Here is a 16,240-nt window from a genome sequence, read left to right as displayed (position 1 = left end):
AGGTATGTTTTAGAGCTTTTAAGATTTACAGTCATATTGGGATGAAATAATGATAATTGGCTTCTGTTCAGTAATCCTGTCATCTGAGTCTTTGGAGTTGATATATATAGAGTGTTGTTTTCTGTAACTTCTATATTTAGTGTTCCATAAGCTGTATCAAGAGAAGTGGCATGGTGTAGTGGATAAAGGACCAGTTAATGTCTAAAAGAACATTGTTCTAGACCTGCTTCTAATACATGCTAGCTATGTTGCCATGGACAAAGTAATTTACCTCTCTGCCAGGTGACCTGTATCAATGCAGTAAATTTCCACACCAAGGATTCTTTATACTGAGGAACCATAGGCCTGCACAAACAAAACTAAACTGAAGCTGCATCACATATTGTTATCAGTCTCATGGTTTATTTTCTGTATTTTACATAGATGAAATGCAGCTGTTTTACAGATCTTTTAAGGTGATAGTGTATAACTATAGCTCAGCCTCAACTTAGTGTAAATAATAAATCTTATGAAGTGATAACTTTTATTGAATTCACATTATTTGAAATTTTCATATAAGTAAAATATGGTCATTGATTCTAGTCTAATGGAAATACACAGTGAAAATTCAAATAATGTGATTTTTGTATATGCATTTTTAAATTAGTAGACATCTCATTGACCAAATCTATATGTGTGGCATTGAGGTGAGAAAAGAGAAGATAATATGAGGCTGTACTAAAAGATGCATCTTGTCAATGACACACAAGAGGTGAGTTTCATTATATTCTACTATGGTCAATATTGTACATTTAGAATACTGTGGTCAGTATGAATTCTATATTTTAGGAAAGACAGAAGTTGGGGAACATCAAGAGAAAGGAAACTGGGATGGTGAGGAGATCTTGAGACCCTGTCATATAGAGAATGCTTGAAGGAACTAGGGATATCTGTAATAGAGAAAGAAGACAGTGGGAAGCTGATGGCTGTCTTCGAGTAATTGAAAGGATTCATGTGGATTAGACTTGTTCTGCTTTTCCGGAGAGTACAGGCACAAAGCTATATGAAGGTGAAGGGGGACATATAAATTATACTCATTATACATGTAAATATTTATGATATGTACTTGTAACATACATAAGCTATTACTATAAAGACCAGAGATTCGTTCTGCAAATCATGAAAACAATCATTGATTTACACATGTAGAGAAAGAGAAGTATTTAAAGTTATGGAGAGATTTCTTTAATGATATAAAGATTTTGAGGGGAAGAAATTTAATAGTTTTTTTCAGATACCCCATTTGAATGTGTCAATAAGAAAGAAAAATACTGCTCAATTTTGGAATATGAATTAATTATTTTGGATGATTATATTTCGGTGGATCATCCCTAACAGAGCCAGTAGGAGAATGAATGATTTCCCTGAAGCAAGAGACACCAAAACATATTCAAAATGTTTTCTTAGAGCAGAGAAAAAGGTCTGAGAAGCTAAGAATTTTCCATAGGAATCTCAAACTCGGTATGTTCCAAACAGAACTAATTTTTTGTCAATTATTCTTTCATGGCTTCTATCCTCTCAAGGGTATCATCCTTCCAGTCATATGTAGTACAATATTAGAATCATTCTCAACTCCTCACTCACCTTCAGCTCACCCAACAATCCAATCAGTTACCAAATGTTATCAACTCTACTTCTCTATCTCCTGTATTCGTATACTTATTCTATCCATACAACTACCATCCAAATTCAGAGCCTTATCGTCTTGTGCTTGGATTATTTCTATAGGTTTCTAATTAGTCTCCCTGCCTCAAGTCTCTCCTATCTCCAGTGCATCTTCACCGTACGTCTAAAAAGTGATTTTCTGCTCAGGCTGACCATGTCCTTTTATTTAATCATTCCAGTGACTACCTATAATACATCAAATATAACCTCTTCCATTTAGCATTTAAAGACATTTACATCCTGCTTTCAACTTTTCTTTTAGCTTTAATATAAATTGCAATTCAGATAAACTGCCCTTCTTGTTCTTCCTTATATATGATACTCCATTTTCCATCTTTATGCCTTTTGTACAAGCTATCTCTTGTGCTTAGAATTAGTTTCTTCTTTACCTCCACCTATTAGAATCTCCAATCAAGCACTATCTTCTACAAGAAGACTTTCAAAAATTTCCCTGTTTTCTAGCACCTCCATCCTCCCCAATTATTTTGTATTTTTTTAGTATAGAAAGATGTATGCATTGTCTACCTCAGTAGTATAAGATCCTTGAGGGCAGGGCCTATTTTATTTATATTTTCATATCCCTAATACCTGGCCCATAGCAAGTGCTTAATAAGTGTCTGTTGACTGATTAATGTAGTTAAGAAATCCTAATGCTTCTACTTCCCTTGGTCTTTTTTATGCATCTGTTAATGGTCATATTAATTTGATGATAAATCCAATAGTGGTCTGTCATAGTCATCAAGAAATAAATGCAAAGTTTCTCTCTCTCTCTCTTCTTCCCTTCCTCCTTGTCTTTTCCCCACTGTCTTTTTCTACAACTTCTCCAGGATGTTATAATTTATTCCCTCTTTCTCATGATAGAGTTTTAAAGTATCTCTAGGTCCACTTAACGCTCTTCAGATCCATTTTTCCTGTAGTTTTTGTAGAAGATAATTTATGTCTTGCTCATGAGAATTAAATATGAAAATTGTCAGGCCTAGAGGCCTGTGTGGGCTACCCGAGTCTTCTTACCTCACCTCCGAGGTCTTCGGTTGGCCAAAACCGGATGCTCATATGAGAGAAAGGACGTTCCAGAGTCGAACATGGGTTGAGCTTTATTTCAGGGTCTCGGTTACAAGTGCAGGGGGTCTTCCTTAGGAGGAAGAGGGGGAGATTTCCTAAGGAGGCTAAGATCTTAAGGGATTGGAAGTAGAAGTACAAGAGGGGAGAGAGGGGGAGGAGAGAGAGAAGAGAAGAGAAGCGGAGCCTACTGTCCTCTTGGCTCCTCACGTGCTAAGAGAGCTTTCAGGCTTCCTCAATCCTACTTAACCTTCAGCCGCATAGTTTGCATCTAAATACCGTACTGTTAGGTAACTAGGTGTGCTCCAATCCGGGACAATCTCGAGGGCGGGGAGATCTCTCTCCCATCACGTTTCTCACGGGAAGAGGCGGAATTACTCGAGATAGCTCGGTTCACCTCGATTCCCTGCCGTTCCTGGGGGGGTCTCGTGAGAGCTCTAAGATTTAGAAGCTCCCACCTTTACCCGCCCGAGACTGTCCACACGGAATTGAGCTTCCAATCCCAACAGAAAATTAAGGATAACTGTACAATAGTCACCTCAAAACTTACCATGGGAGAAAGTTATGAAATGGTATAATATTAATACTTTCTGAAATAGCATGTTCCTCATAGCAGCTGGCCAAACAATAAATTTCTCTTTATGGTGTCATTTTTCAGTATCTCCATTGCAAGATATAAATCAAGATAGTTTTTCATGTTGCTAGCTTCCCGGATAATGATTGTTACATCCTAGATATAAGGTCTCTGATTGCAAATCATTATTTCTGTGATGTTTAAACCATTTCAATTAATTATTTAGAAAGATGTGTTCTTCTCTATAATTAGTGATAACAATCAGAATTTGTTTCCCTAATGACTTTCATATAGTTTGGATTTTAAATGATTGTTTTTCTGAGACCTTGTTCCTTGCCAAATTCGCTTGAACTGATGGGGCACTATTGTGAGGAGCTTGTCCATCAAGAGAGAATCATCCTTAGGTTTGGACTGAAAATCATTTTAGAAGGTTATGTGTTCCTTCAAATTAAAGAAGTCTTTAGTAATATAGTCTTTCTTTGTTCATTTTTCTGGAGTACTCACTGATCTCTGAGAAAAAGACAATCCAACTTGAAATAATGGCCTATTGTGTCAGTATTCTTTGGTAAGCTGTAATGCCTCTGACAATGAGATCCAATAAAGGAAGAAATTAAAAGATTTTGAATGATTCATTTTTAAGAACAAAGCTTACTGTACCTGGGTTGTTGGGCTGAATGTCACTTACCAAGGATAGGTAACTGTTTTCTGGGTTTAAGTAGCTTGATATGCACTTAAATTATTTAATCAATGAAAAGAGAAAACAAGAAAAGAACACTTCTACTCTCTGCCTTTATTTTATAAATCTCTTAATGGATATAGTAATTTGATGATGAATCATGAACTTACTCACTCCAAGAGGATTTGGTCATATTCATAGAGAAGTTTCTCTTCTTTCTCTCCCTTCCATCCCCCTTCTCTCTTTTTCTACCTTCTTTCTCCCCTTTTTTCCTCTCCCCCTCTCTCTTTGATCTACATCTTCTCTCCAGAATGTTATAATTTATTCCGTCTTTCCCATTATAGATTTTAAAAGCATCTCTAGCTCTACTAAACCTCCTTCAGGCCCATTTTTCTTAAATTTATTACTTATGGTTGTGCTGGGAAATAAGGAAAGCTGGCCTCATGATTATCATTGGTAATAGTATATCCCCTCTGATATTGGTCTCTTATTCTTCTGTCTTGAAGAATTGATTCACATATACTTTTTTTCTCTCTCTCTTTCCCTTGGGAAGTTGTTCCTTGATTCCCTGATTATAATAGATAACTGCTAGATAACATTTTAAAGTTTGCAAACTGCTTCAAACAGATTATCTCATGTGAGTCTCCCAAAAGCATAAATAGGAAGGTTAGGTTAGCTTCTAGAAATATTAATAACTCTGTGTTATAGATGAGGACGCTAAGGCTTATATCAAAGAATTGCCCATGGCTACACAGCTATTAAATGTTAGACATTATAATTGACCCCACCTCTTTCTGACTCCGAGGTTGTCTCTTTTTATAGTAATCTATGCTACTTCAAACATTGGTAAGATTGGAGAATAATCAGAAACTTAATATTCTACAGACAGAATATGTGAAAGGAATGTGAAAAGTTTACTCTTCCAGTAGTATATAGCAATAGGGACAGTTAGGTGGCACAGTGGATGGAGTGTTGGACCTGGAATCTATGAGGAAGACCTGAGTTCAAGTCCTTTGTCAGATAATTAATAGTTCTGTGACCCTGGCCAAGTCATTCCATCTGCCTCCATTTCTACCTCTATAAACTGGTCTATAAATGACACCTACTTCACAGGGTTGCTATGAGAATAAAATGAGCTATTTTGTCAATAGCTCTGCAAACCTTAAAGAGCTATATAAATGTTGTTGTCTTTGTTATTATGTCCATTCTAGTGCAAGAACATCAAAATTAGCCCTAAAAGACCTTCATGGGTCACTTCTACCTGCATTATTAAATGAAAAAGATGCGTGGCTTCATATCAGCTATAGAGATAAGGAAGAGAAATCCATTTCTTCTGCAAATTTTCATGAGCTCAAGCAGCAAAGCAAAAAAAGAAAATCATTTAATAATCAATAATAATAATGTTAGCATCTGGTTGAATGTCCTTGGGCAAGTCATACCACCTCTGTAAGTGGTATCAGTTTCTGTGTTTGTAAACTAAGAAGGCTTGATTAGGTGAAGGTCCATTCCTGCTCTGAAATTCTATCATCTAATTTTTTGTCAGTTCTTCTCTAGTGTTTATACTTTGTTTAAAAAAAAGATTTCTTGGTGTGTAGTATTTTCTATGGGGTATGCACTTACTGTAATTGATGAAATCCACATGTGCATGCAAATAATTGGAAATTTGGACAAGACAATGGCAATGTGGAATGGTCATTGCTCTCTTTGGAGAAATAGTTTCTTTTTCTGAGGAATTACACTCATCATGTATTCGCTGTTGCAAATGTGCCCATGTTTATCATCAAAGACAATAGCGAATAATATGAAGAACTATCTGTGTCCCAAGCCAAGGGCCCTGTCTGCATAGTTCAGTGGAGATGCCAGCTGCTGGCCTTTATGTCGCTTGCTTTTGACAATTTCATTGATTTCTTATTTCCTAAATGCTGAGGTTATCAACTACTAAAGAAAAAAATATACTAACCAGTCTAAACTTGGCAATTGCATAGGTATGCTGTTCCTACAATTGTCATAGAGACATTTAAGGGAGAACTATTGAGTAAAATGTCCTAAATTCTATCCAAGTCTGTCAGATGATGAAAGTATTATGGAAGACTTGAACAGTTTTAATTGTATATTATGAATGGACACTGATTTTTAAAAGCCTTCAAAAAGGGAAGGGCAAACTGTATAGAAACAAAAGCTATGTGAAAGTAAATTAAAATGTAATTGCATTATATAGACAATTTTGAGTGCTAAAATATGAAGGTCTGAGTTATAGTAAAGCAAGCAACAGATTTTGTAGCTTTTGCTGTTCAGTCATGTCTGACTCTTTGTGATCCCATTTGAGGTTTTCTTGGTAAAGATAATGGTGATGGCATAATGGCAAATATAATTACCTTTTCCAGCTCATTTTATAGATGAAGAACTGAGGAGGTTAAAGGTTAAGTGCCTTGCCCAGAGATACACAGCTAATAAGTGCCTGAGATCAGATTTTAACTCAGGTATATGAATCTTCCTGGTTCCAGTCCTGACCCTCTAGCCACTGTACCACCTGACTTTAGTAAGTGACAATGACCATACCTCTTGGCCTCTCTTTACTTCAGTTTTCCCATCTATAAAATGGAAGAAGGGATAAATACCTCTACTTGTTAAAATTACTAATGATTACTGTGCTCCTGACAATCACCAGGGTATATACGAGCAACAGTTCTCAACAGTTCTGTTTTTGGTCTCAGGATCTTCTTATGCTCTTAAAAATTATTGAGGACCCCAAAGATCTTTTCTTTGTGCAGGTTATATCTATCAGTATTTGCTGTGTTAAAAATTAAAGCTATTATTTATTGTTTTTAAAATAATAAAGTTATTACATGTTAACATAATGACATTTTAATGAAAAAATATATTTTCCTAAACAGGAAACAAGTTAGTGAGAAGAGTGGCATTGTTTTACATATTTTTTTCAAATCTCTTTACATCTGGCTTCATAGAAGACAGCTTGGTTCTCATATCTACTATATTCAATTTGTTATAATATATTGTTTTAGTTTAATTATATAAAGAAAATCAAGTCTCATAATAAGTTGTTGGAAGAGGAAGGAATATTTTAATAGGCAAATAATGTCTTCATAAAATTATTTTGACTTTCTAGACACCCCCCCCACACACACAAAAGGTCTCAAGGATATCCAGAGATACTCAGACTACATAGGGAAAAGATAAAAACCTTCTACCTTGGTAATAACGTCAAAGTTATAGAGATCTGTATTCAAGGGCCTCTCCCAGTTCTTAATGACTATTTAACTTTGGGCAAGTCATTGAGCCTATTGGTATTCAAGACAATTCTCTAGGAATATAAATTGCAGATCAAGTTCTGATTTAACTTGATAGAAGGATTTTACTGACTGGTCATTTTCTGTGCCAATGAAATCATGGTTTGGGGAGGGGAATTCATCAAATTTTATTTTTTTAAATATTCATTCTATATTTTAAGAGCCTGATAAGGTTTACAACTTCAAGGTGAAAATTATTGTTAATTATCAGATCAAGCTGTATTGGAATCTCTTGAATTAGAGGAGAATTATATTCATCATCCTACTACCACAAGTAATTTTATGGCTCTGGAGATATAGTTAAAATTTTTGTTTCCATCAAATGACTATTGTGGATATGACCTTCATATACATTGAGATATCTGTGCTCTGGCCTTTGTCAACGTCATGACTTTGATTGGGCTTTAATAGTTCAAAACAGTTATAATTTCATTGATGTATGTGATCCCTACACCAATATGGACTGCACCCTTCTTATACTTCAAGGAATCTCTAACTCTATGTTGTACAGGCTTTCCTCCACACCAGAAAAAAGTATCTTTCCTCTCTTCTGCCTCTTGGAACCCCATTTTTTCTTCACAGCTCAGCTCAATCCTTTCTTGATATTCCAGGTGTAAGTCTCCATTCCTGTTTCTCCCTCTCTACCAAGTTAATTTTCAATTTGGTTGTACATGTTTTTCTTTACTTATCTGTATAGATGTTATTTCCTCCAATCCAAAGGCAAATTCCTTGAGGTTACATTTTTTTCTGTATTTCCGTCCTCACTGTCTAATACTGTGCTTTAAACACAGAAAGTACTTAGTAAGTTTATTGAACTGAATGCATGACTTGTTAAGGTCAAAATAATTCATCATCTGTAGAATAATTCAACATGTAGCTTGTTGGTGATGAACGTCTCTGAACTTAGCTTACTCCCTGGATGAGGCACGTAGTCCATCATTAGACCCATCTTCAAAAACCTTCCATCTTAGTAGGATCCAGTAAACCATTTGCTGGCATAGCCTTGAAAGACCAAAGTTACCTCTTATATAATGAGGAGCTTAATATATGATTTTGATTTAGTTCAACAAGCATACATTAAGCACTTTGATAAAAAAAAGATCTCATGACCATTCTTCTTTATTTACCAATATAAAAATACCAAATATTGAATATGAATTACATCTTGTAGGCAAATTGTGCCCATGGGAAAACTGGAAAATTAACACAGAAATAGACTATATTCTAAAATAAGGGAGAAGAAAATCTTGAAGAAAATATGAGTGTTATCATTATAATTTATATGTAATGGGCATATAATGCTTAATTATAGGATGACAGATGTAAATCTGGAGGGAAACATAAGAGATCATTTAGGTCAGCTTCTTCATGAGAAAACTAAGAGGAAATGACTTGCCCAAGGTCACACACACATACACAATAAGTAGCAGAGTCAGGATTTGAATCTATTTCATCTAACTTCAAATTCAATGACTTTTTCATGAAACTAAATCATTCAAAAACATGAAGAATCACAAATTTATCTTTCCTTTTTCAGATGGTCAAGCTACTAAACGAACTGTAGAGGTGGGAGTTTTTTTCACTGATTTCTAAAGTCGAAAGGTCAATCTTATAAACTCAAAATGATTATTCTAAGAAACGAATAACAGATGATTTAAATTTTGAATACTTCAAGCATCTAAGCATAGGTACTTACAACCTCCCTTTTTCTTTAGAAACTGGTTTTAATAGTAGCTATGGGAATATATACTTGCACACTATATATACATATATCCATTATGTGTGTGCATACATGTATATGTGGGTATGTGCACACAGACATACACATGCATATATCTGGCAATGAACATCTCCAAGTTATCCTGGCTGGACTCTATACCACCTACACCCAGCCTGTTACTGGATCCCTACTGAAAACATTTCCATTTTGGGGGTAAGTTGAAAGATTTTGTATTGTGCTGGCATTATCTGTAAGATCATAGGGCCACCTCCACAACATGAAAGGGTATCAGAGTCAAATTTTCACCTAACAGATGATAATACTTATAATAAAAGAAGATTAAATTCTCACTCAAAAGATAGGAGAAGTTATTTTAATGAGTAAAAGACCAAATTTGGGGTGTCATTGTGTAGGATTCTGGACTTGAACCAAGAGGACCAGGATTTAAATCTTGCCTATAAAAATTACTGGATCCTTGAACATGGCTAAGTCCCTTAACTTCTGTGAGCATCAGTTTCCTCATTTGTGAAATGGAGATCATAATAATTGTAGTGTTTAACTTTCCTTGTTTCAAGGATTAAATGAAGTATATACATGAAGAGTGTAGCAAACTTCAAGACATAGTCAGAAGACAATAGTGATTAATAATGATTACACTGAGCAATATTGCCACTTACTCAACAGTTATCATGCAAAATATCCTACTTTTATCAAACTATATTTTTTGATGCTTCCTTCAGGTCTAAGTTCTCAAATGCTATTCTGGGGGAGTGAAAGCTCTGATAGGTTTTACCTTTCTGGAAAGACTTTGGTATAGTATCAGAAGCAGATTATATGGAAATATGTTGGAAAAGGAAACAGAAAGTGTTAAGAGCCATTCAGTTTTTAAGCAATCTGTATCAGATCCTTGAACAGCAATCAATGAGTGAATGTACTATTAAAGGAAGTGAAGCATATCTTGACCTCGTTAGAGAAACCAAAAGACAGAAATTTTATCTAAATGAAAAGATAACTGATGGGTTCTTGCAGACACAAAATAGTTGGTGGAGTTGGTTTTATCATGAGTCAGAAGGCAACAACAACAAAAAATCATGACATAGTATATTTACCTCCATTTGCAGTGTTCCAGAACATAAAAGTAATTGCATTTTATGCATCAACATTTGATAACTCTATAGCAAAGTTAAATCAAAGTATGTTAACATTTAACAGCTTCAATTCAAATGCCAATATAATGGGGAAAGGCAAAAATTAGGTTAGAAAATGTTGTTTAGGAATAAGAAATGTGAGAAACCAAATACCTTTTCATAGAACAGAAATCTCATATCTGTATCATGACTATATTATTATAGAAAAGATTAAGGAAGCACTGCATAATGTGAGTATGAGATTCATAAAACATTAAATTGATTATATTTGAACAGACAGGAAATGATTCATTATTCATTTGGTAACCATTTCTGAACCAATTGGTTTTTTTTAATAATCATACTATAAACTTGGTAGAATAATGAGAAGAAAAATAAGAAACAAATATATATGTTATGAGTTTACAACAATCCCAGCTTGACCTGTTTAAAATAATTAGTCATGCTGAAAAAATATGAACTAGTAGAGAAAAGGACATTAAAATGTATTATGATAAATTCTTAAAGAAGTTTAACTGACTCAAATCAGTTCTCATAATGAGGAGGGCAAAAGAGCCTGATAACTGCCCAATTCAGCAATTGCTTCATCTCATTGCCAAATGGAGATATGTGATAGCCAAAGGCATCACTGCCTTAAAATGCATATTCATTTGTAAAATCCTATCATGAAAAACCACTTAACATCTAGGAAGAAATTGGAAGGTGGAAAATTAACATGGAAAATTCAACAGATTTGTAAAGATATTTTATAACAACCATTTTTCACCATCAAGGCAGTAGTGTTATTACATTTGTAAACTGACATCACAGACTTAAATGTGTTTTTTGAGTAAATAGAAATGATATTGAAGCAAACAAACTTGAGAAAAGCATCTGGATTCAACCAAGAATACAAAGAGGTCTGCACTAAATATGACACCATTTGGAGAGCATTGATGCATCAGTTCCCAAGGTATATGAAAAAGGGGAGGATTTAAAAAAAGAAGAGAGGGAGAGAAACTTCATAGGACATTATTATCAAAAAAGGCAAGCAAATACAAACACTGAAAAAAATAGTAATAGTTATTAATCCCATAAACCTACTTTCCCACCTGTGCACAGTTTTTATAAAATAATCTACATGCACACTGAGTATATCTTTGACTAAGGGTAAGAAAATGGAGGAGATAGACTTTTGCGAATTATGTTCCATAGTAGATAACCTCATTATAATCTCGCAAGTGACTGAAAAGAATAGATAGTAAAAGATCTAACTATACTTGTTATTTGTTGATTCTATTGAAACTTTTAATTAGGTGCAAAAATAAATTCACAAAGATTTATTAAATGCTTACCATGTGCCAAAGCAAAATGGAGCTTTGAAAGCTCTCTCCCCACAAGGCAAATATCACACATATGTCAATATCATATGTAATTTCCTTGATAGATATAATGATAAATTGTTCTATAGCTTTTGATTATTAATATTAAGGTAAGCATAGAACCAAATAGCGTATGTTCCCTGATGGTGTTTGCTACTGTCACAGTGGATGAAAATTGCATAGTCCACAACAAAGAATCTCCCATAGATGGAGAGGTTGACTCTCGTTTGCAAGACATTTTGCTGATAGCACCAAACCCAGAATGTTGTAATCTCCTAAATGAGATCAACAATTACTCAATTACATAAGAGTAAAAGAGGTAAGAGTCATTGACGATACCGTATGATAAGAAGCAAAGATTCATCAGTTCATGGAACAATCAGCCAAAACTGTATGGAGATCCACTAGTGTTTAGAAACATGCTTAGAGAGACTTGTCCAATTAGACAGTTTGAATAAGGACAGCAAACAGTATCTTAGAAAGCTTTAGACTAAATTAGAATCTATATCCAATGGAAAGAGTCAATGAGGAAACTTTGAGACTTGTACTATTTCTGGCAGCCAAAGACACTTCATGAAAGAAGTCATGGGTTGAATTATTTATAACATCTACACTTTGAGCCTTTTACAATTTTTCACATCAAATCAAAGGCTCTTGTTCTGAGAAAGTGTGATTTTGAGGATGTTAAATGACAGAAGGGGAAATATTTAAAGAATCTTCTGTTTGACAAACAGTTTAAACGTGTTACATAAATGTGTTCATATCACAACTTTTGCCTGGTTTTCCTTTCCTTCATGCACTTTTAAAAATAGAATGAGTAAAATAAATACTGAATTGTGCTGGTCAGGCAACACACTGAAATATTGTGTTCACACTTTGAGAGTAATTGACAAATGCATAAGTCTAAAGGGGAGTAACCAAGAGTGTGAGGGAACTTGAAATCAGGCAGTATGAGAAACAGTTGTTTAGCAAAAAGAAAAGATAACTTAGGTGAACATTATAATCATCTCAACATATTTGAAGGGCTGTCATACAGAAGAGGAAGTTGATCTTGTGAATGGCTAGAACCAATGGATGGAAGGAGATTTCAGCTCAACATAAGGAGTATCTTTACAAGAATTAAAGTTATTCAAAAAGAGGAAATACTGATTCCTAAGGCAGAGAGTTCTCTCTTACTATAGCTATTCAAGCAGATGATAAAGAGGTAGATGATAGATAGATGGATGGATGGATGGATGAACAGGAAGGAAGGAAGGAAGGAAGGAAGGAAGGAAGGAAGGAAGGAAGGAAGGAAGGAAGGAAGGAAGGAAGGAAGGAGGGAGGGAGGGAGGGAGGGAGGGAAGGAAGGAAGGAAGGAAGGAAGGAAGGAAGGAAGGAAGGAAGGAAGGAAGGAAGAAAGGAAAAAGAATGGAGCCAGGGAAGGAAAGAAGGAAGAATACATGCATTATGTAGGATTTTTTATCCACTTATCTCTAGGCTATCTTCCAAATTCTATGATTCTGATACAGATGATTTTGTATTGTATTCTAGATTAACAAAGAGGAGAAAAAAACTATTCCATTTTTCTAAACCGTGGTTATAAAATAGAATGAGTTTCAAAAATGTCATAGATAGAAAGGAAGTTAGAGATTATCTATTCCAATTTCCCCTTTCATTAGACAGCTCTCTGATATAACTGTTACTTTATACTAATCTTCACATAAATATACTTACGAAGGACCATACCTAGAGGGGTTGGAACCAATAATTATTATCCTTTGTACCTTGTCAGCATTTGGATACATGTGAAACCTGACAAAATGAGCATTAAAGGCAAGTTGCAAAAGGAAGTCACAAAAAATAGCACATATCTTTCAGAACAGAAGTGTGTGAGAAGAGATGTTGAAATATCATCAGTACTTTAATCCTTGGTCTTGAGACCCAACTGATCCTTGGGTCTCAGATCAGTTGCTGTGGGCACTTTTTCCTAATTCCAGGGCTCCAGGAATAGCACAGCCCACATAGGTCTTCAGTGCTACAGTTGGAGATCACCAGTTGAACATTATTTTTCCCCATCCCAACAGCAGATCTCTTCTTGTCATTGACCTCATTTCCTATTACTTATTGTATAAAAAAATTATTTTCAGAAGTGTGTCTTTATTTGCAAGTGTAATAATAGTGGGGAATTCTTTACACGATCATCAATTTCTTTTCAGGGTAGCTCAAATGCTGCAAAAATCATTGTTTTGGGTTTGTCTTCTTTCTTTATGCTAATCACATGATAACCAAGGATGCTAATGCACTAATCCCTTACACTGGAATTACAGAATTCTAAAGTCAGAAAATAATTTTGATTTTAGGAAGTTAAAGTTTTTACCTGACATATTCTATGTACATTATTGCCATTTTAACTTGATTTCATGTGCAATGATCCTCAAGAGGTGGTACTGACCTTATGGAGATCATATGACATTCTTTCAAAAGTACCCACTCCCCAAAAGGTAATAAAGAGTGGGAAGATTCATGATACACACATTTATATAACAAATCTTTGACTTCATATAAATATTTACTATTTGTAACTATAGGAGAATAGATAGAGAGAATTTCAAAACTTCACAATAAAAAGTGAGCTTGACTTTTGTGTGGACTAAGGAACTTGACTCTTAGATGAGCTGTAACTATCATGAAATAAGACAAACAGCACTTAAAAAAAAACTGACATGAAACTGCATCTTCAGAGGTGGAGTCCCTAGGAAATCATGAGACTACGCGAGGCAGAAAATAGAGCAAGTGGAGCCAGGGTAGACAAGGGTCCACAAGGCATAAAAGAGAGCTATCTGAACAATTCTTTTTGTAAGTAATTTTTTTTTACTCCTTAGGTCATTTCTCCTACTTAAGGGACTGCAAATGATTTTTAGCAACTTATAAATCTCGAGTTAAAATTCCCATTTGTGCCAGTTGACTCTGATTCCTAGCCTATGTTTTCTCTATAGGATAGTTCTGTTTATTATCCTTTAATTATTTAGACCTACTACCAATGGGAAATGAATGTCTTTCCTATTCAGGATATAACCTCTTCTTTCTAAAATCAAATTTGTATTGTAGGATATTTCCTATTCCCCTTTGCATTTACTATCCTTTCTTCTGTTGAAATCTTCTGTAACTTCCTCTTCCATTATATCTATTTTCAGACCTTCCTTGAAAAGGACTAAGGAATGTTTGGCAATGCCAAACAAATAGATTAAAGACTTAGGGGAGATTAATTTGCATTAGGGGAACCCAGTGGCACAATGGATAGAGCACTGGGCTTTGAAACAGGAAAGCTCATCTTTATGAGTTTAAATCTGGCCTCATACACATTTTAGATATATGACCCTAGACAAGTCATTTATCCCTATTTGCTTCAGTTCCTTGCCTGTAAAAATGAAATGGAGAGGGAAATGGCAAATCACTCTGGTACCATTGCCAAGAAAACCCCAAAATGGGGTCACGAATCTAGACATGACTGAAGCAACTGAAGAACAATTTGCATTACCCTGAAGGTATTTCTTCTCAGTGGGGAATGACTTTTATGGTCTGTTTTGCCTTGGAAAAGATAAAAAATGTAAGCCTGATTGTATATATAAGAGGTTCAACAGCAGCTCCTAAAAAAAAAAAAAAAATCATGTGATCCCTATGCTGCTGAAATCATCAAGCCCTGGGAGATTGCCCTGATTTTCTATACCCTCAGGGAATCACTTTACTCATGGTGAAAGTGTCAGACTAATGCACGGTTACTAGAATGAGTCACATTTTATAGGTTTCTATTTAAACAGATGCAAGGAAAGTTTAGATTACTCTATAGAACAGTGTAATATGCCCCATTCATCATGAAGACAGGAACGCTGTCACCTTGGTGTGAGCAAAAATGGTAATGATGCCATAGGTTTCTTCTGTCCAATATCCTCATATATCTGGCTCATCCAGCCTTCTTTCTCCTATTCTTTTCGACCTTGAATGAATGTTAGAATAAAGGTCTTCATTTCTTTGGGAAAACAAAAGACTCAAAGGCTCTTCATAGCTTCTAGTAGGTACCTACTTCTAGTAAGTCACTGTGGCAACTGTTGTCTCTTATAAAACTGCTAACTCCATCTTTTTCCAGGTGAATATGGAGTAGAAATTGGTGAACACAGCTCCCTTCATTGGTAAAAGGGACTAAAGCTAAGGAGAAGAATCCTCCATTCAGGATTTTAATGACAAGATAATGAATGCCTTCCCACCTTCTCCTATCCCTTAAAAAATGAAGTCAAAGCAAGCATCTCTCTTTAAGGCTATTTTTATTCCCTTGGTTTCCCTTTTGTCTTCTTAAGGATTGACCAAAGCACTCTTCTGCCCTCTTCAATAGCTAAAGCATAGGGTTTTAAAGATTTCTACAAATTTTTTTCCAATTTTTTTCTCCCTCCCTCCTCTCTACAAGATGGCACACAATCTGATATAGGCATGTGCAGTCCTATTAGACATATTTCCACATTAGTCATGTTATGAGGGAAGAATCAGAACAAAAGGGAAAAACATGAAAAAGAATAAAAGAGAGAGAAAATAGTGTGTTTTGATCTGTATTGAGACTCCATATTCTTTCTCTGGATGTGGACTGCATTTTCCATGGTGAGTTTTTGGAATTGTATTAGATCATCATATTGTTGAGAAGAGCTAAGTCTATCAAAGTTGG

General features: G+C 35.0%; 1 protein-coding gene across 5 annotated transcripts in view; it reads left to right on the top strand.

Moving 5' to 3' along the window:
• Positions 1-16,240, top strand: part of RGS7 (regulator of G protein signaling 7) — a 699,575-nt gene that overhangs the window by 553,662 nt on the left and 129,673 nt on the right. The gene's annotated exons all lie outside the window — the stretch shown is intronic.

This window comes from Notamacropus eugenii, chromosome 2, assembly GCF_028372415.1.
Source record: "Notamacropus eugenii isolate mMacEug1 chromosome 2, mMacEug1.pri_v2, whole genome shotgun sequence".
Taxonomy (NCBI): domain Eukaryota; kingdom Metazoa; phylum Chordata; class Mammalia; order Diprotodontia; family Macropodidae; genus Notamacropus; species Notamacropus eugenii.
This window is presented reverse-complemented; position numbering and strand designations above follow the sequence as displayed.